The 22,759-nt window shown below is 46.5% G+C and overlaps 1 protein-coding gene across 2 annotated transcripts in view; it reads right to left on the bottom strand.

Annotated features, from left to right (window-relative positions):
- LOC131581708 (glypican-5-like) overlaps positions 1-22,759 on the bottom strand; it is a 341,002-nt gene that overhangs the window by 38,405 nt on the left and 279,838 nt on the right. The window lies entirely within an intron of this gene.

Genomic DNA, 22,759 nt, shown 5'->3' with positions numbered 1-22,759 from the left:
GCGTGATAAATTCTGGATGGCTCTAAGTCCTGAGACTGATTAAAGGATGGGAAAACACATCTTACAGTGACAGTCTCAAGGAGTTCAATTTATTTAGCTTATCAAAGATTAGGTTAAGGCATGTCTGATCACCAAGTAAATACTTACTTGGGGAAAGGGAAACTGATAAGAAGAGGCTTTTCATCCTAGCAGAGGTGCAACAGTCCCTGAGGCAGAACATGAAACCAGACAAATTTAGGCAGGCAAAAGGCATGCACTTTTAATAATCAAGGAATAAACCACTGGACAAATTCCTCATAATTTTAGAATTATAAATGGGTACTTCTTTAAAAGATATGATATACCACAGAGTAAAATTTTGGCTAGCTCCTAAGAATAAAAGGTAATTTTATTAGCTTTGTGATTTTTCATTTCCTCTCTCCACAGCATTCAACAAATGTTTGATTCAATAAAAAGCCACAATGTCATATATGTTACTTCTAGCTCATTTTACCTCTCCAAAACCTACTCCTTTCTACTTTTGAGTACAAAACTACTCAAAAGCTTCATTTACTTCCTTCCTTGAGTAAAACTGAAGTCTCTTCATGCTAGACACAATCTTTTTTACTTCATTTGTTTCTTCAGCTTCATTTGGAAGAATTTCTAAGCATGTCCTTACTGATACAGATGTGGAAGCACACACACTTTACATGATAGGGCAGAGCCAGTTCCCTTTACAGCATGTGCCTTTCAGTGCCTTGCTGTCCTTCACCCATGTCCAGTTTCCCAAAATGTTGCCTCTCATTTTTGATTTCCTGTCCTTCCAGTGAGCAGATGAGCAGAGTTTCCCCTGGCTTCCCTTTTGCTGGGCTGGTGAGGAGGAACCCTGCACTTTCCTTCAGCTTCTCTCCAGGCTTTATGGAGTGCACTGACCCCAGGGGTGGCTGCAGGGGTCCTGCCACCTCCCAGAGGCTTCTGGAAAAATCTAACACCCTGACTCAGTCATTTTTATCCCTTCCACTTGCCAAAAACCAGTGTCTTTTTTGAATGTTCGCATGCCCAGATCCACTTCCCTCTGATGCTGGGCTTCTCCTGCTGTGTCCTTTCCTCCTCCATCCCACACACAAGGGAGCACTCTGTCTCCTCACTGCTCCTGCTGGTCGAGAATGAACCTCCAGCATCTGCCACAGCAAGAGGAACCTTCAAAGAACAAACCTTTGAGATCAGCCTCTCAAACATCCCAAATCCCTGTCCCTTGGAAAAGCCACTCTCCCTGCAACAAGCCACTCTGCAGCAGCCAGGAGCAGTGAGCACAGGAGAGAGAGGGCTTGTCAAACACCTTCGAACAAAAGGGGATTTAAAGAGGATTTTAAGGAAAAAAGGGCAGGGACTGCCACCATGTCCTGCCTTGGGACTCACCCAGCAGCTCTGTGTTCGCTCATGTGAGGTGCAGCACATTTATTCACTCTACCCCTGATTATTTGTAACTGAGTGTCCAGTGTCTGTTGGCCAAAGCAATTCCCTGAGAACAAAGCCCCAGGAAGCTCCTCTTGCCAGGGCACAGCTGAGTCCCAGGAGGGTCCCAGGGTCAGTGCCCAGGCCCAGCCTCATCCTCTGCCTCTCCTGCTGCCAGCACTGTTTGCTGGAATGGGAGTTCCTGCACTTGAGTAAAAACTTCTGGTTTTTGGGGGAGGGATCAGTGTTGGTCCAGTGCTGTGATCCATGACAACAGCTCCTGCACTTTGCAGTGGCAGGAATGACATGAGAGCCATTTGTCCAAATGCTTTTGTCCCCATCACTCTTGACACCAGAGCTCTGAGAAACAACTGCACACATTGGAGCTTCTATATTCACTGATCTGAGAAAAACTAACCCGGTCTCATTGTTAAGAAAACCCAAACTTGTTTTCTGCAGTTTTAACCCAGCTGAAGTCTCTGGAAATTCTGGGTTTAACTTAATTTTTTGAATTTTTTTTTGAATTTTTTTTTTATTGTCAGTCTCATATCTGAGCAGCCAGGATCAGTCAGCTTACACAGCAAGGTACACATCAGCCTTTGGGTCAGGACCACAAAGGAGGATTTTTAAAAATCTTGACAAATACTGAACAGTTAAAACAAACACAATGGCTAATAGGTTACATACATCACTGAGTATAATAAACCTCTGCTGATTTATTATGTTTTTAATTCCTGCAATATGCAAAAACCTTAAATTAATCGTTTCTGTAGAGGCATAATAATATTGGGCTCCAATGTCATATCTCTGCAGTGCAATTTGCCTGGAGGACTAATAAAAACTGATCATTAAAACAACTGGATTTGGCTTTGATTAGAATCACCATGGAATAAAGGGAATAAAAGGAATTACAAAGAAGAATGGGGAAAGTAAATGAAACAGACAGACACTAGTGAATACTGTACATTGATATTTACTAAGGAATTAGGATAAAAACTTTTAATATGGCCAGCAATGAGGTGTGAAATACACCATATTAACAGGTTACTCACTGCTGCACCAGAATATAAACCAACAGGATAAGGTGCAATCAGAGGTCATTTCCATCCTTCTGCACAAACCCTCTACCCCATTTGGAAACACAAACAAAGCTTTGAAACAGACCCACAGAAAACCCCTGCATATACACGTATGAAAAATAAATTACTTTGTTAATCATGTTAGACTGCAGATCAGATTTCACCCTGCTCCCACCACGACTGCTCCTGTCACCATTTCTGTACATTTTGCAGTCAAATATGTTTTTCCTCTGCAAAGTGGCAACTTTCTACTTGAAAAACTACCAACTGTTTCTTTAGCACAAGTGGCAAAATATTTAATAGAAGATCAAACACTGATTGCTCTTTTTAAAATTTCACTTAAATTAGCAGTTCCCACATCTCCCTTTCAAATTAGTCCCACTAATATCTAGAGGTAGAGCATATTGAAATTTACACTTAATAGTTTTTTTTAGCAGGGACATGTTTCTGGCTTGCACATTCCATCCTCTCTTCATTTAGGAAGAGGAAGAGAGGGTGGAAAAGCACCTGCTTTGCTGAGGTACCTGTGCTGCTCCCACCTGAGCTGAACTGGCTCTGCAGTTCCTCTCTCCAACGTGGGACCCCATTCTTCAATCTCCAGAAGCTGTGGGCCTGATATTTCTGAGTCTGGAAAGGTTTTCAGCCTGCCAGTGGCCGATTTCTTCCCCAAGGGAAAATTTCTCTGGAGAGTCTTTCTTTCAAGGACAATTTCTGTAAATAACTTGTGTTTCTCAAAATAAATCTGTACAGCTGTGCTGATTGTGTTTCTCTTGTTCCACCAAGGGGACCAGAGAGGTGTTGTTCCCTTCACCAATCATGTTCAGTCTGTATCAGAACACCTTATAAAAGGTACTAAAAAGTAGACAGTAAAGCCTTCTGATCTTCTTCTGCCTTTGAACTGGAGTCAAGCATCTTTATTTCAACCAGAAGTCACCACTCACAAGCAGCAGTTTTGATGCTTTCAGTGTGACTAAACCTCGGAGGAGGGGATACCTTGCACCATGGAATATTTACAGCACTGGGGGACAGGTTCTCTCTGTCAGTCTGAAAATGGGCAGTGAGAATAAATCTTTAATTGTCAATATGGAACATAAGGGATTTCACATGTGACTATACACTGGTAACTCTCTTGATAATGCTTTGGGGACCTTCCATGTGAAAATCTGGCTCTGAAGACAGAGGTGCTTCTTTTATGACTTCCCGAACCTTGACGCTGTACATTAAGTTTCTGAAACACAAACTTAGCTTCACTCTGGACTTAGGACAGAAAAAAAGGACAAATGTCTTTTCCCTAAGGCAGATGATTTTCATCAGGCACTGGCCAAAAGCCTCAGGTATGGTGCTGGTAGCTGGGATGGAGCTGAGGTGTTGAACAGTACTGGCAGTATCACCTTCCCATCGACATCACTACCAGCGCCAATAAAAGAAGTCATGACTTGTTTTTCACACTCTTCTCCTGCACAGATACCTCAAACAGCTCATGGAGGGAGATCAAAACTAGCAGTGGTAAATGTTTTGGGGAAAAAACCCAAGCAGAATCAATGTAATAAACATGACTCCTACTGTCAGTGCTACCACAGCCCCATCGATCAGGTGCCAGGCTCTGCAGCCATGGGGGCACAGTGTGACCCAGGGCTGGCCATCTGCCACCACTCAAGGTGAGCACTGCAAAGAACTGCAAGCCAAAGAAGTATCTATTGATTAGTAAACTAAGGAAAATGCACTCAAGAGTCTGTTTTCAGAAGGTCCCTTCAGAAATAGTGCAAGCAGAATCCACATCCCTATTTTAAACTCTTCCTCAATGTTCGGCCTTGAAACCCACCCCCAAACCTGCCACAACAAAAGGCCTCTGCACAGCTGAAGTGGTGGCTTCCCAAAAGGTAAAAACGTGGATAGAAGTGGCAGATTTGAAAGCTCCTGGGGGCAGAGGCAGAGTGAGCATCCCCTGTGCCCTAAGCTCGTACCCCACGGACAATCCCTGCCCATCCCAGTGCTCCTGCCTGCCTGAGGGACACTGTGGTAACCAGGATGGGAGAACTGACGAGATTTCAACCCAGATCTGTTCTCCAGATTTCATCACTTGTGCACAGGCAGAGTTATTGTGTACATAATGGAAAGGGAGGAATGGGACAGGAGTAAACAGGGAGGCAGTAATGCAAACTGCCTTTTCAAAACCCTTTCACTCTTCATGCCTTGCTCTGTTAGGAAAAGCAATACAGAAACTTGCCTAGGTCACTGTGTGCTTTGTTGGGGTGTGGATTCCCAAAACCCAGCTGCATCTCCAGGCTGGCAGAGCTGAGACAAAGGAGAAATGTCAGCAAAGGCAGGGTCTGAGGAGGGCAGAACAGAACAACACATCTGGCCCAGGCAAAGCCAGCACAGGGAGCCCAAAAGATGGAGAGGAGCAGCCATGGACAGGAGCAAAACCATACAGAAAATGTATTGGACAATATTTAATTGCTTGAGGTATGACTCACAGATTGTTTTTTACTGTTCTTGTATTTAGTTTCCCATTTAGGAAAAAAGACAAGGCAGAGCAGGAGATGCACACAGCAACCGAAGCAGAAATTAGAGATTGTGAGAGAAAACACAGAGAGCAGGGAGTGCCACTGAGGGATCTCCTGCTTCCTGTGATACCCACAGATAAGAAGAAACATTCATATTTTCCACAGCAAATAAAGACTTGCTTTGACATCAGTAATCAACACAGCAAATCCTTCCAGTGGCACAGCATTGCCTCAGCTCTTAGATGTGGATTAGATCATGAGGATGAGTGTTCCTTTTACACTGCAAGCAACCTGCAAGACTGCAGGTAATGAACTGGATGAAGCTGTTGAGTAGGTAAACACAATTAAAATCAGCTCATATTTTTATGGAAAATAGGTGTTGCCAATAACAAAACAAAAATAAATCATTTCCTGGTTACACTCCATAACAAGACCATGTTTGATTAATAATAATTATTTCATCATTGTGATAAGGTCTTTATATGGGGTTTGATTTAGTGCAGCATAATATTCTAGTTAAAAACACATTATATATGACAAGTCAACTGAAAAAAGTAGAGTGCTAGCTCTCCAAAGGATCATCATTAAAAGAGATTTCTAATGGGGCTTCCTAATGAATTGTTACTGGTCTCTCCCTGTATTTCCCAACACTTTCACCCATGCTCCTGATGGAAACACATTATAACTGCTACAAAAACCTGTATAAATAACCTGTATGTTATTTACATAGGTAAATAAAAAAAAAGGGTGTCTATACTAAGGAATACAGATCATCCATCTCAATTAGAGAAGTTAAACTTGAACAGAATCAAATGTGTCCTGGTGAATGTTGAACGTGTCACTCATCCTGATCTGCATTTTACACTGCCTGCAGTTCATTCCCTCCTCCGGCCTTCAAACAGCTTCAGACATGGCAGCTACTGGGAGGAGAGGCCCAGTAAAGCCAAGTTTCTGTCTGGCTTTTCAAGTTTATGGTTTACTATTCCAACATTATGCACACTGAGCCACTGAGATATGTAATTCCCAACACCAAAGGGACTGTTGGGGAAAGCAGTCTGAGTCATGAGAAACATTATTGCACATTTTGTACCGTGCACTGCCGTGCTCCTGATGTAAATGGCTGCAGCCATGCCTGACAAAGGAAATCCTCCTGCCTCTCATCATCTGTTTCTGCTTTCTCACATGCCTTCTGCTCTTTCCTGCTGCTGCCAGCAGCGAGCCTTTGTCACCTGCCTGTGCTGCCCCACGGGAGAGTCTTTGTGTGCCCCTCTCCAGTTCAGTGTGCAACTTGGAGATCCCTTTCCCACTCCTTTAATTGTTCTAACCCTCTTACACGAGTTGTTGCTGTAAGAGTTCATCACTTGTTCTCTGTTGCCTGAAAGCTGTGTAATTAGGAGCAGCACGTGGCCTGACTTGTTTGGGATGTGACTGCTACAGAAATTGTCCAACACAATCAGATTTTGATTCTGATGCCTTTCTTTCCTCCCTTAACCCACATCTCAAATCTCTCCCAGTCCATCTCCTTATCCCTGATCCTGTACTCTCAGGACAGCTTCACTGAGTTGTGTGTTGTACATTTTACCTCTCAAGAGGGCCACGCACACAATAAGCACGTGAACAATAAACCACATCCACGGTCATGTGAGCTGGGGTAGCCCAAGTCCCCAGGGGGAATTTACACAAGCACATCTCCCTGATTCCACAATCTCATCTGCTCTGTTGGAAAAGGTTAAGCACGAGGAATTATGCAGAGCACAAAATGCTGTGTGAATGGAGGTCTGAGCAGGGAAAGCTTGGGTGTTCTTAATGAGCACCTGCTGCAAGAGATGCTGCCAATATCCTGTGCAGATGACCCCAGCGAGAGCAAGGCAGGTATTGATCGGTGCCTCCAGGGTGCAGGAGGAATTGTTAAGGGTCTCCTGAAAGCACAAGCCACAGCAGTTCCTGGGAGATGTGTGAGTTGCTGGTAATAACATTATCCCTGGCATCCCAGCTCCCGGATCAGCAACGCGCCGTGGAGCAGAACCAGCAAGAGGCTTTCCAGAAATAGAGATGCAAACGAGCATCCCATTTACCAACCCTGTCACTTTAAAGGAACTATAGATTAAATAAAGTCCAACTTGCTGTTTCTGAGTAGGCAGATTGTTGTGGGTAAGACACTTCCTACTGTGTTGACTTCTTAAATCTACCAGTGCCTGCTCGAAGAGGGCTGAAACCGATTATACCCAATGTGCTAAATGTCACTTAGTCATGATATGTGAGGCTTCCTCCCGCCTCCTGTGGACTTGGAGAAAACAGGCTGAGCTATAATTTCGTACCAGTGAGAGAAAGTTCAGTCACCAAAGGGCCAAGGAAATGTTGCCAAGCTGGTGAGGGTGGCAGGAGGTGGAAAGAATGGGGAAAGAGAAAATAATAAATACGTGAACTGTCGTGAAAGCTTCAAGGAGCTACGATTAAAAAAACCTGGGGAGATATTTTAGGGAGATGAAACACTTGCTAATGTGATGCTTATATTAAAATTGTAACCAGATTGGATAGTGGTATAAAACATGTCACTGGAACCAGCATTTCCATATTATGTATGTCATTAATTTTGCCTTAAGGGCAGAAAAAGCAGCAAATGAAACAGGAGATTTCCACCCCACCGCTCTAGCTGAGTTTCACGTAGTTATTTCAGCAGGCTTACTTAGCAGGAGGCATACTGGAAAGAAGTCTTTTTAACCAAAACAATCAGAATCAGACAATTCAGCCCTTTTCTTTTTTGACTCTTCAATGATAAGATCATAACCTGAGGAAAGTGGTTTTAATTTCGTTCAAATACTTTTTTTTACCTCGGTAAATGCTGCAATATTGGGCCCTTCAAGTAGCTCACCTCCAAAATGACAGTATTTTATTATTTGTTGCATTGGATCTCTGGGAGAAGCAGCTGTCAGGGACAGAGAATGGAAAGGGAAGAAAGGTCAGAGGATTTCTTTGGGATGAACTCAGGTCACTCCCACTCACTGGAGACAGGATGCCATGCTGGCGTTCCTCCCATTGCCAGGCACGTGTAGAGACACCCTCCTGAAGGGAAGGAAATTCCCTTTTGGGAGATTTCAGTCCAAATGAGATCCCAGCACGGTGAGGGCTCACTGCTGAAGTAGTTTCCTTTGTCTAAAGGTTTATGACTGGGAGGAAATGATGAATCACCCAGACAAAATGATGCTGTCAGTACAAAGGGAAGGCTCAGCAGAAGAGAGCTCAGGGAATCTTCTGTGTAAGAGAAGCTGCCAGTGCCTCGTGCAGCTCAACAGCAAGAACAGCAAGGCTGAAACACCTTTCACCTCTGGCTGTATCCACCCAGAGAATTCCAAAGGGGGCATTTTCTGACAATTACTGAACTTCCCTTATACCTCAGCATAATATATATATATCTATATATAGATATATATATATCTGAAAGACTATAAACAAACTACTCTGGATTAAATTGACAGAATTGGAAAACAGCTATTAATAAAATACACAGATACTCCAGCCTATTTTCCATGCCATTTCTTGCACTTGGAGAGAAAGAACAAACACCCAGGCAGATTTTTCATGGGTGGGGAAGAAGGGTGTTTAGGATGGCAGGAATTACAGTAAAATTGTACTGAAGACTAATGGATATGGCACCTCCCTGTGTGGAAAGCACCAAAGCTAGGCAGTGACTAGTAAAATAGCTTATTTAAACTCCAGACCTTCTATAAATTTATAGAAATGTGGATAGCAATGATAAGGCAGTCGGTATGGGACTGAGAAGTTCTGGCAGCCCTTGATTTCTCTCTGAAAACTGAATTCTGGCTGCTTCTTAAGTGATTCAGTGTCTGTTAAATGTTTGACTCCCCCTCTAACTTACAAAATATGTTTGGCAGAACATTTCTTATTTCTGTGCTAGCACTGGGTTGAATACCCCTGCACCTTTCAAAACCCAGGCCCAACACCCAACCCACAGAGCTCAGGGCTCCTGTGCTGGAAAGAGTTGATCTGGTGGCTGAACTCCCCCCGACACTGCAGGGCCCAGCAGGCAGAGGTGCTGGGAGGAAGGCTGGGTTATCCCTCTGGGAAACACTTCTGCTCACTGCCAGACCTCTGCATCCCTTCCCCTGTGGCACAGGATGTGCTTTCCTCTCTTCCCAGCCCAGAGGATGGACAGGATTCTGAATTGGGCAGGAAAACCTTGGCCACACTGGGGGCAGTTTCCCCATTTACTCAGGTATCATCTTTAAATTCTCTCACCTTTCAGTGATCAAAACCCACTCAAAGCGTTTTCCCAGCACAGAAGAATCCCTCTGGGTTTTTTGTCTGAGATGTGAATCCTCAAGGCAGTGCTCCCCACAGGCCTTGCTGTGGAATGCTGTCCTCTGACTTTCAGCATCTCAGACCCCTTGTTCACTGCTCACTCATTTAGAGCCCTGATACAGGCTCTACTGACACCCCTGTCAGGACCCCAACCATCTTAAAACAAGCTTTGAGAGGGATTATGTGGATGCAGGTTTATAAATACCAGCAGCCCATATGAAGCAAGACTACCTGGGTGATTATCACTGAATTATTTCATTCATTATAAATGAAATATTATCACTGGATTATTAAACTGGAGGCACAATGTGACCCCTCTGGGACAAGGGTGGCTGCAGTTTGGGGGCAGTTTGCAATTCCCTTGCACTGAGGTGTTCCCCCTGCTGCCCTCCTTCCCCAGAGCTCTTACAGTCTTACCTTGGGGTGACAACACTTCCAGATACTTGGGAGCCCTTGGAATCCCATCAAAACCCACCAAGACTTGGCATTTTCACTCATCTCAGGAGAAATACTGCTCCTGAACAAACAAGTGCTCAAGATCAGAATTTCCCATTTAACACAGGTCCACTCCTAAGAACTCATTAAGAGAAGCACACACTTATCTCTAATAACCATTTGCCTTGCTCTATCCTAAATTCAGATCCTTTTCACTTTCCTTCAAAAGATATTTATCACGGTAGATTTCTCCATTTTACATCTCATCCTTTTAAAGGTCAGGGTACAATGCTGTATTTATAGAAAAATCATAGTTATCAACAGCTAACATATGGGCTGCACTGAATAGCAGAAGTCACGGTATTTATATCATATTTACTGAAAATGTGTTTGCAGCCTCATCCGTCCTGTACTGCTGGGTGATGCACTAACTTACAAATTAAACGTTAACAGTGATGGCAACTGATTTACTAAATAGAAATCATAATGATTCACTAAATCACAGCAGCACCTGCTGTTACATATTGGCATTTATGAGTATTGATGAATTTTAACACTACAAAGTGTTAGAGATACCAACTAATACATTCTACACTCAGATCAATAGGGCTCATGAAAATCGGTAACAATTACTCTGTTTCCACTGGTTCCAATGTTTGCCTTCATGTTCAGGGTTGTACAGTTACATCTACTAAATTCCAACCTGAGAGGCAGCAGGACAAGCCCAGTGAATTGTGCTGTGAAAGCAGAGCTCAGCAGTGAAGCCGTGCTTACACCTCCTGTGACATCTCCAGCTCATCCCCACCTTCCCCTGGGCTGCCAGCAGAGCAGCTGCAACCCCCAAACCACTCCTGATGCTTGATTTATGGCAGTGGAGCTGCTTCTGCTGTGACCTGTCCTGTCTCGGTGGGAAACAGAGGTCTTTGAGAGCTGAGCTGCTCTTTAGAGAGTGATTTATGTCCTGAGGTGCTGCAAGGGCAGCTCCTGTGCTGAGCCTGGTGCCAGCAGTGATGTAGAGCTCCCACACTGCTGCCCAGGTGAGCCAGCTGCTGCCAGAAACACAAAGACAGGAAATACATGAGAATCCAAAACAAACTCAGTTTGAGGGTTTATTGTTCGCTTGGGTTTTTCAAAGCTTGGCTCTCCCCCAAGAAAACATTTATTATGGGCTCACTGCATTGTAAGAGCAAGTTTCTCCCTTTCACCCTGTCTCCTGTGCCCTGTGACCCATCTTTGGAGAACCAGGGAACACTTGAATGAGTGTCAACAGCAGAGTGACATCAGGGCACATTCTGCCTCTAATCTGAGCACAGGCACTGGCCTGGTTTAGCAAGTATTTAATGTGCACTGCTGGCTGGTGGCTCTGCAGTGCCTCCAGCAAATGCCCTGGGGCTCTGAGCCCAAACACCTCTGTCAGGAAAGAAAGGCTTCTGTCAGCCTGAAGGACAGCAACTGCTTCTTCCTCCTCTTGCATGTGAGCTCAGCCAGCTCACAGGAAAGGTTTGCTGGCTTGCAGTGTGAGAACTGAGCGCTGCTGAGGGCAGAGCCAACACCTGCCTTCCTCTGATTGAACAGGAATTCTTCTGCTCAGCTTGTGTTACCCTGTCAGTCTCCACAGATGCTGAGAATCAGATCTGAACGTGCTCAGTAGTTACAGAACTGGCTCTTAATTGTTATGCACTGGCCTCTTCATCTATTAGGAAGAAGAGGTAAACCTGGTTGTTTTATAGCCCTTGAAAATAAACATTTGAATCCACTAAGGGTATATAATGTGAGCAAGCTGCTTAACACGTCCCCAGAGACAGAATTATGGGAAGCAAAGGATGCAGCTCTCCCTGCAAACCTGACAGTCATCACATGGAAATTTCACTGCAAATCCTCTGTGCTGCCACCCTCCAAACGTGCCAGCCAGTGCTGCTGGGAGTGCTCAGGATGGCAGGCCCACCAGCAAGGCTCAGAACAATCACCTTATTAAACTATCATCTGTCACCGTAATTTAATTACTTGGTGCCTAGACCATTCCTGCTTGGGATTGTTTTTCAACACCTGTGGTAGTAGATCATTTACCCAGATGACATTTTATTTCATTTTTACAGTTCTAATCTAATCTGTGAGCTAACAGAATTGTTTTAGCTGGTGTGAATTCAGAGGCACACAAAGAGCTTTATTAGACATCAGCCTCTTTATTTTGCTGATACTGTAAGAAAAATTTACCAAAACTAAGCACCCCTCTAATTTCAGTATAAACTCTCCAATTCTCTTCAGGTTAGACTGAAAAGTGTAGCACTTCATTATCACAGTAGATTTAAAATATTCATTAAACACAAAACTACACCTAATCTTGTTTAATACCAACATAAAACCAGATCTGTATCAGCTTGAAATGCTAGATAGTCTCTCAAAATTTCTTAGTGTTTGAATTAAAGAAAACTATTATTTTCATATGAACTACCTGATCATGCAAACAACACATGCCAAGCCCTCCTCACATGGGTCAGGAGTGGTGGGAACCTCACCTTTCCCCCTCTAACAGCTGATTTCTGTCTGCTGAGCCCTGCACAGAGAGCCCAGGAACTCCCCAAGCCTTTATAAATCAGACTTCACTCCCTGGGGAGCTGCACAGCCTGTCAGAATCTGTGGGGAACAGGCACAGCCTTTTTGGAAGAATACTTCATTATTAACCAGGTGGATTAGAGGGAGTTGAAGCCTTTGGGGAGCGAGGGAAGGAGCTGTACCCACTGCTGTGGGGATGCTTGCAGCCATGTCAGAATCAGAACTCTGACCTGAAACCCCTGGCACCGTGTACTGTACCCCTTGGCAGCTGGCATTTAATTCCTTGGGTGAAATTTTCAGACAATTGAGTGACTGTGCTTCTCTTTCCAAGCTCTGGCCACGCTTCTCTCAGCAGCTCAAGGTTGGAGTTTGAATTCAATGGCCTCTCCCTGCTCCCAGCCAGACAAACACCCCTCCCAAGCTGCACACAGCCTCCTCTGAAACAGCCAGGGCCACACATCTTCTGTCCTCCAGGATCCCTCTGGTACCAGCACTGCCCACACACAGTGCAGTGCACACCTCTGATCTTCCAGAACAGAAACTGATGCCTTGGGATTTTAGCTTTTATATTTTTCATGTATCTGTAATCCTGCAGTTCTTTAGTGTATAACTCCAAACTCCACACACAGTGGGAGCTGCTGCTTTCCCATTTGGGTCAGACACAGCAATTCCTCTCCAGGCCTGGCAATCAAGGACACCTCACTGCCTCAGGCCTGAGAGATGGAAACAAAAGAGAGTTGGGGCAGCAAACTTGGGGTAAATGAGTTCATTAGCTGAAGCTGGAATTGGAAGATGAACCCCCAATGTACAAATGGACCAAACTGATAAAAGTTATAAAAGTTTGGTCCCATGACCCATCATCCATTTTTGGGTGCAGCCTCTGGGGGGTTTTGTCTGCCCTAAATGTACCTGAAGGCCCTTCAATAAATATAACTGCTTTTTATTCCTTTAATTTTGTCTGGCCTCTGTTTTTAGGTAGCCCTGAAAAAGGCATCAAAATACTTCAGCAGCACCACCAAACCAGGACTTGTGCTCTTCTCCCAGGGCTTTTCCAGCTGCAAGGGCTCAGCAACCCTTGGATACCATGGATGTATCCTCAAGGATGTGCTGGGGAGTTGGAGCAGTTGCTAAACTTCTTGAATTGAAAAAAAACTAGTTTATGGATCTGCCATATCAAATAAAAAATACAGTTTGTTAATCTTAAGTAACAATAATCCACATTAAGTTAAAAAAACCCCAAAAAACCAAACTATCTAGGCCAGACAGCACAGGTACACTTGTTTAGAAAAGCCACAAAAAAGTGCCCTGTGACACAGGGCTGCTCTTCCATCCTATGCAAAGCCTTTCCTCTGCCCCAAGAGGCATCTGCCACTCCTGTTGAGTCCCTGTTAAATTACAGTTTCCCCCTTGTTACCTGTTCCTGGGGGTCTCCTGCCAAAGCAGGGTTAAGCAATTTGTGATCCCTCCCCAGGGCTGCTTCCTGCAGCCAGCATTAATCACCGATGCCAGCCCGGCTCCCACAGGCCTGCAGGGCCCTGGCAGCTTTATCAATTAATTGTTACAGCAGGGATCTCACTTCCAGGGAATGATTAAATGTACTTTTACTTACTTATTTATTTATTTTTAAGGAGTGCAGGATCCAGCTTCTATCTCAGGTGATATAACTCTTTTTTGCACACATTTACCTCTCTGGTAGATTTGTCCTTACTACCCTCTTTTTTTTTTTTCTAGGCAAAGCTCAAAGATTTTTCCTAAGATATGGTTATTCACAACTTTTCTATCAGTTCACAATAGCAGTTTGATACTCCACAGGAGCTCTCTAATCACCTCTGGGTTACAGAGAAGGGATCATACAGCCTTTTTTTTTTAGAAAATAAAAAAAAAACCCACATAAAACCCCACCAAACCCCAACACAAAAACACACAGAAAAACCCCAAATTCAAAAAAAGCCTCGTTGATCTTTCAGGATCCCTGAGTTACTGTTCTCCCAGAAGAGACTTTGTATTTGAAATTATGAAGGGTTTGTGCCACTCTTGAATTTCCTTTTCAAGCAATGATCTCTTTTGCTTTCCTTTAGTGATATTTTTCAGAGCTCAGGGTACCCAGAGGTATTTTGTCTGCAGTGCATTTGAAGCTGCACAGAGACTCACAGGTTCTATCCCATTTCTGAGGGGTTTTGTTTTGAAATCTCTTCACACTGATTTAAGATAATTTTAATCTTTTTTTTATAAGATGTATTTTCTTCACCAAAACGAGAAGATGTTGAGTTGGGAAGCGAAGATTGCTGTCCTGGCAGGAGGAGCACTGCCAACACAGACACAGGATTGTGCCTCTCTTCCCAGGGAACCTGTCCCAACCTCTTCCTCCTCCTCTTCTTCCTCCTTTCTTACATTTGTGTAGCAAATGGGATTGGAGCCAGAAGGGAACAATGGCTACAAATAAACTTCCCAGCTGGGAAAAGATGAGTCTCAGCACTCTTCCATCCCCTCCCTACCACCCCCAAACCATCACTGAAATATTTTTTCTCATTTGTTACTTGTGCACGTCAGGAGTCAGTGAACAGCAAACGCAACTGGGATGGCATCTTCCAAAAAGGAAGCTGCAAATGGACATGCTTTGGCACATGGAAAGATCTGGAATCCAGATCCCAAACTAATTCCCCTGCAACAACCAACCAGGACAACTGTGTACCCTTTCCCACAAAACTTTGGCTTTTGCTTCTTCCTCAGGAACAAAGCAAGAGATTTGCACTTTCCAGCTGAAGTTTGGGGACCCCAACTGATTTTTCTTTCTGAAAACCTACTCACACTATTAAAGCTGCATCACAATAAAATGAAAAGGCACTTGAGCCCATTCTTTTGTTCTAAACCAAGAACCAAGCATTGCAATCATTTGTATCACCTGCTCCCTTCCAGCATCAATATCACTTACATGTGACTGAGAAAAATATTCCATCATTTTGGTGGATCAGGGAAGATAATTAACAGCCTAATGCATAGGCTAGTCTGTATCCATGTATAATACCTGTGAAGGGTACTAAGTCAGCCTTAAGTGCCCAAAAGTCAGAGATGGCCCATGGTTTCTTGAAAACTCCATTTGTCTGGCAGAACTGGACCTGCTCCAGTTTGGAGGTGACAAGATCCACAGGAGAGCTCAGCACAAACACCAGCCTGATGGCTACAAGAGCCTCAGAGAGCTGTGCCAGAAAATCTCCCCCCAAAGGTGGCTCTATTGGCAAAGACAGTTATTCAGGAGAGCTTCCCTTCTGTGCATGAACAGGGAATCAGCAAAGTTCAGGATGCAGTTCATTTCTGTGCACAGAACAGCCTAAAGTTACCCTGAACCTTAGGACACTTGGGTCCTTCCCTCTGGAAGCATTCAGGAAACTTCAGATTCATTTGTCAGTGTGAGCAGACATAGAGACAGACTGAAAGTGCTCCATGTTGTAAAATAAAAAACTTCCCTGATTAATTACATCCTCTTTTTCTCTAATCATCATCAAATGTACATGTGAAGAACTCCACTTGCCTAAAAGAACCAAGGTGACTTCTCAGCACCCCATGAGGGAGCACAGATGGAATACAGCAGCAGGAAAAGGACAAGCAGATCTGATTTGTGACTTTCCCCCATGCCTGATTCCCACCCTCCCTGGCAGCTCCTGCAGCCTGGCAGCCACTGCCCTCCCGTGCCCTGGGCAATTCCAGCTGCCCTCACACCCATCCAGCCTGTCACAAGCTTGACTTGATGCACCTGCCTTCAAAATATCCTCTGACTGGGGATAAATATGATATGACAGTGTAGACACGTTATTTGTTAAAAACCATAAATAAATGTTGGCATGGGAAGGGGACTTTTCCTTGAGAGAAGGGAGGAGATGCCCCCTGTTAGGGAACCCTTCTGAGCAGAGCAGCCTGCAGAGCAGCACATCTTTGCTTAGTCCTAATGCTTAGGATCTTATATTTTATATTTTTTAACTTTTATATTTGTCATGTATCTGTAATCCTGCAGTTCTTTAGTGTGTAACTCCAAACTCCACACACAGTGGGAGCTGCTGCTTTCCCATTTGGGTCAGACACAGCAATTCCTCTCCAGGCCTGGCAATCAAGGACACCTCACTGCCTCAGGCCTGAGAGATGGAAACAAAAGTGAGTTGGGGCAGCAAACTTGGGGTAAATGAGTTCATTAGCTGAAGCTGGAATTGGAAGATGAACCCCCAAAGTGCAAATGGACCAAACTGATAAAAGTGTGAAAACCTGTGACCCATGGTTCATTTTTGGGTGCAGCCCCTGGGGGGCTTTGTCTGCCCTAAATGTACCTGAAGGCCCTTCAATAAACAGAACTGCTTTTTATTCTCTTAATTTTGTCTGGGCTCTGTTTTTAGGTAACCTCAAAAGGCATCACCTTGCTCCTGCTGGATTTCTGGCCAGCTGTTATTCACACACAGAATGCTCCTCATCCCCAGCCTCACCAGCTGATCTGTTCTTGTCTCTGTAACCACCCAGGGGTTTTTAACCAGCCAGAGATTGTCTCTGTGGGCAAAGGTGTTTCATTACCCACACCAGGGTGGGCTGCAGACACACAGAACCCAGCCTGGCACAGCACTGTCAGCTTGGGGAGGTCTGAGGTGAGCCCTGGCAGGACCAGCCAGTGCCACCAACACAGCACAAGGCACCTGAGGGAGTGCTGCTGTGCAATGTATGCAACAGGATGAACTGTGTTCATTATTTCCAAAATTAGCAGCAGAAAACAAAGTCTTGAGTTTCAATCCCCATTTATTTCCTCATATATCACCTACTTTTCCTGAATGAAGCCTGCAATATTTTGATTTAAATTATAGTCATCAGTTAAATCACTCATTTCAGGTGTGACAGTAAATGTGATGCGTTGTAAAATTCATTCCTCAGCTAACTTGATTTTCATGTGTGTGAATAAAACAGCTGCTGCTTTCTGTACATTCGCCTTTGAAAACACCTCCAAAAATAGTGAGGCTGGAGAAACGCTGTGGTAAATAAAAACTGCTTTCTCTGGACTGGTTTCTGGCAGCCTTGGATGTGTAAAGAGAAAGACACTGGCTTTAGGAACTATCCATGTTTATGAGAAGGCTAAATATATTCATGAAAAGGCACGCTGTTCATGGACAAGGAAAGCAAGCTGTTTTCAGGAACAATTTGCATGAGATCTTAACCCACTAACCTGGAAAAATAAATGGTACATTCTAACACACTGGGGGAAGAAGAATACAAAACCAATAATTCCTCCAAAACAGCAACATGCTCTTGTTAAAGAGAAACCCAACACATCAACAGGAACACCGGCATCCTCTCCTGCCTTCACATATCTTCATAATTTTTATACTTATCAAAACATTCAGTAAAGTCCTGACTCACCAACAGGGCAGCACACATAGAATGTCCAACATTTCCACCTGTGGGTACCTTGAGTGCTTGAGGGAGGGAGGAAAGGCATATCCAGGATTGATGGGAGCACCCCAGCCCTGAGGTGGGCACGTGCAAGCCCAGGTGATTAATGCTCAATAATCCTTCCCTGACAATCACAGAGACATTCAGAAGCCAGTTCAAAAAGCAACAGTGCAGAACAAAGTCCGTGGAGGTGACTGATTTGGTGGCTGAGCACAAACTGGATACACAACAGCTCAGGTGGCTCGGTTTGGGCCCAGGGCAAGGAGGGAAAGTTCTCATCAGGGTAATGAGGAATTTGGAGAAATCAAACGAGGCACTTGGTTCTCTGAATGAGCACTGGGGTGGGGAACAGCTCCCACACAAGGTTCCTTACACAGCCATGAGTCCCCTGGGTACCCGGGCAGGGCCACAGGGACACGGGCACAGGGACAGGGACAGGGGCACGGGGCACAGGGACACAGGGACACGGGCACAGGGACAGGGACACAGGGACAGGGACAGGGCACAGGGCACAGGGACACGGGCACAGGGCACAGGGCACAGGACACAGGGACAGGGACAGGGACACAGGGACAGGGCACAGGGACAGGGACACAGGGACAGGGACAGGGCACAGGGACACAGGGACACAGGGACACGGGCACAGGGACAGGGACACAGGGACACAGGGACAGGGGCACAGGGACAGGACACAGGGACACAGGGACAGGGGCACAGGGACAGGGACACAGGGACAGGGACACAGGGACAGGGACACAGGGACACAGGGACACAGGAACAGGGACACAGGGACAGGGGCACAGGGACACAGGGACACGGGCACAGGGACAGGGACAGGGGCACAGGGGCACAGGGACAGGGACAGGGCACAGGGACAGGGACACAGGGACACAGGGACACAGGGACACAGGGGCACAGGGACAGGGACACAGGGACAGGGCACAGGGACACAGGGACAGGGACAGGGCACAGGGACAGGGACACAGGGACACAGGGACACAGGGACACAGGGGCACAGGGACAGGGACACAGGGACAGGGCACAGGGACACAGGGACACAGGGACAGGGACAGGGACACAGGGACAGGGACACAGGGACACAGGGACAGGGCACAGGGACACAGGGACAGGGCACAGGGACAGGGACACAGGGACACAGGGACAGGGACACAGGGACAGGGGCACAGGGACAGGGCACAGGGACAGGGCACAGGGACAGGGACACAGGGACACAGGGACACAGGGGCACAGGGACAGGGACACAGGGACAGGGACACAGGGACAGGGACACAGGGACAGGGACACAGGGACACAGGGACAGGGCACAGGGACACAGGGACAGGGCACAGGGACAGGGACACAGGGACACAGGGACAGGGACACAGGGACAGGGCACAGGGACAGGGCACAGGGACACAGGAACAGGGACACAGGGACACAGGGACAGGGCACAGGGACACAGGGACAGGGCACAGGGACAGGGACACAGGGACACAGGGACAGGGACACAGGGACAGGGCACAGGGACAGGGCACAGGGACACAGGAACAGGGACACAGGGACACAGGGACAGGGCACAGGGACAGGAACAGGGGCACAGGGACAGGGACACAGGGACAGGGCACAGGGACAGGGACACAGGGACACAGGGACAGGGCACAGGGACAGGGACACAGGGACAGGGCACAGGGACAGGGCACAGGGACAGGGACACAGGGACACAGGGACAGGGACACAGGGACACAGGGACAGGGCACAGGGACAGGGACACAGGGACAGGGACAGGGACACAGGGACAGGGCACAGGGACACAGGGACAGGGACACAGGGACAGGGACACAGGGACACAGGGACACAGGGACACAGGGACAGGGCACAGGGACAGGGCACAGGGACAGGGACAGGGCACAGGGACACAGGGACACAGGGACAGGGACAGGGACACAGGGACAGGGACACAGGGACAGGGACACAGGGACAGGGCACAGGGACAGGGCACAGGGACACAGGGACACAGGGACAGGGACAGGGACACAGGGACAGGGCACAGGGACAGGGCACAGGGACACAGGGACAGGGACACAGGGACAGGGGGACAGGGACAGGGACAGGGACACAGGGACAGGGCACAGGGACAGGGCACAGGGACAGGGCACAGGGACAGGGGCACAGGGACAGGGACACAGGGACAGGGCACAGGGACACAGGGACACAGGGACAGGGCACAGGGACACAGGGACACAGGGACAGGGCACAGGGACAGGGACACAGGGACAGGGCACAGGGACACAGGGACACAGGGACAGGGACACAGGGACACAGGGACAGGGCACAGGGACACAGGGACAGGGACACAGGGACACAGGGACAGGGCACAGGGACACAGGGACAGGGACACAGGGACAGGGCACAGGGACAGGGACACAGGGACAGGGCACAGGGACACAGGGACACAGGGACAGGGACACAGGGACACAGGGACAGGGCACAGGGACACAGGGACAGGGACACAGGGACACAGGGACAGGGCACAGGGACACAGGGACAGGGACACAGGGACAGGGCACAGGGACAGGGGCACAGGGACAAAGGGACAGGGGCACAGGGACACCAGAGCTCCTCTTTCCTCAGAGCTGTCCAGGCAGTGCCACAGAGAACAAACCACAGCCCTGAGGGGCTCAGTGCCCAGGAGATGGCAACACCTTTTGTCTTGTGAAGCTTACAAAGAGATCTTGTGTTTGGAACTGTGCTCACACTGAACACAAACCCCTCACTCAGTGCATTACAGGTTACTGTACACACAATTCTTCAGCAAGTCCTGGTGAGTGGAGATTATTCTAATATTATTCTAATATTATTCTAATATTCTAATGGTGCCTTAGGAGCTGCACCAAGTTTTTCAGTGAGTGCAGAGACCACCACAGACCTCAAAGCAGCAAACAACACTGTGGACATAATTTTCTGAGCCTGAGAGAGTTTTCAGCCTGCCAGTGGCTAATCTGTTCCCTGGGGAAAGTTTCTTGAGAACAGTTTTTCTCTGAGGGTCTGTTTTTTGTAAATAGGTTTTTAGCTCCCAAAACAGTATTATACAGATGTCCTGAGTGTTTTCTCTCACCGCAATCACCAATGGGATGAGAGAGGTGCTGTTCCCTTTATCAATCATGTTAACCTGAATCGGAGCACCTTATAAAAGGGGCTGATAAAATAAAGGCTTTTACCTTCTTGGGATGAAAAACCTCTGGCTGCTGTGATGGAATCCATGTTCCTATTTGGTGTCTACTAGTGCCACACCACTGTCACCCTGTGCTTCCCCACAGGCACACACACAGAGCCCCCCTTCCCCTGCTCAGATGTGACACACCAGTGGCAGAGCCCTTGGCACAGAAACCACAGCCCCTTTCCCCATGCTGCTTCTATCCAGGTTCTGCACAATACCCACAGTCTTTAGCCACCTTTTCCTCCTGTTCTGTCTTCCCTCCCTCCCTCCCTCCCTCCTCCTGCCCAGCCCAGCCCCTCGTGCTGCCCCAGGAGAGCTGAGGAAGGTGGAAGCAGCAGGACCTGCATCCACAAGGTCCAAAGCAGGGCAGCAGCAGGGTTTGCAGCACAGAGGGTGCTGCAGGGTGAGGGGTGCTCCCCTGGCACCCCCAAAGGGACCAGGAGCTGGGGAGCAGCACCTGTGCAGGAAAGGATTATGCTCCCCTGCTGAGTTACACAACCTCAGTTCTGAAGAGAGGATGAAATGTACTTTGGAAAGCTCAAATAGTTCCAAGTTCATCTTCCCACACACCCAGTGACTTAGTTGAAGATTTAAAGGCACTTTACACAGCTTGTCCTCACTTAGAGCCTCTCCTGCCATGCAGATACCTCCTTCCTCACCTTGCTTTCATTCTTACACTGCCACCACCACTGTCAAAAGTCATTTTATTGCAATTTCATGGCTTGATTGGGCTGAATATAATGGAACCAGATGCTGTGAATGAATGAAAGTTCCTTCTGTGAAGACCCATCATATTTTTGAGCTAAGTGGGCCATGTTCAGCTGCATATAGGTACTTCATATGCTTTCAGAGTATGAATCTATCTGTACCAGGTATGAAGCCAGTCCAATGAGCTGAAACTAAAGTGAAAGCATTAAACTGGCCTTTGTTGTTCCATAAAGAAAAATATTATAAAGCTTTAATTTCTAGCTAATCAACATACTCCAAAATAAATGAATCATACCATTTTTCTTGGTGCTGACATGGTTTAAAATAGCTAGAAAATTACACACTCATTTTCCCCCAAGGACTTTCAGTTGTGAACTGTTTCAAAGGTAAAACAATTTACCCAGAACATTTTATTTCAGTATAATCATGAGGCCACTGCTGAATAAGGCTGCATAAAACTCAGTATTGGAAGAGTGCTAGTGGCTGATGTGCTGAGTATTTCCTTCAGAAACATGAATTTCCTGAAATCCTCTTTTATGCTCCCATGCAGTGGAATGCCAGGGTTGTACTGTGCCAGTGAGGGAAGCCAGCCTGCATGGGCAATGCTTTGGAGACAACTAAAGCAATCCTTGAGGTTATTTGAAGGGGTTTCAAGCAGAACTTTTTCTCACTTTTCCTTGTGGCTGTCCATCAGCTGTCCAGTGGCAGAGTTCAGGGAACTTGGTCCAAAGGTATTTGTAGAATTCACTTTCAGATTAACTTCAGCAGCAATAAAACATGGAATTCAACAAATGAATGAAACACAATGGAACAAACCCACTGCATTATAGAGGTATTTAGTATAATACTTCCAAGATCAATCAGTGAACAGGAGTATTAATCTTAAAACATATACATTTTTGAAGAGGTCTCAGGTAGTAAGATTCCAGCCTACTGGAGGCAGATCTTGCCCAAGCTTCAAAATTGTATTGGTGGGGAAAAAAATGAGTCTCCTTGGATGTGTGAGTGCTACCCTGAGCATGAACAGCACTGAGGTGTCAGAGGGCCATCAGGACTGAGCCCTTCCTTTCCTAATGGCTACTACA

Source organism: Poecile atricapillus, chromosome 8 (assembly GCF_030490865.1).
Source record: "Poecile atricapillus isolate bPoeAtr1 chromosome 8, bPoeAtr1.hap1, whole genome shotgun sequence".
Lineage (NCBI taxonomy): Eukaryota > Metazoa > Chordata > Aves > Passeriformes > Paridae > Poecile > Poecile atricapillus.
Note: the sequence above shows the minus strand (reverse complement) of the source record. Positions and strands in the feature narration are given on the sequence as shown.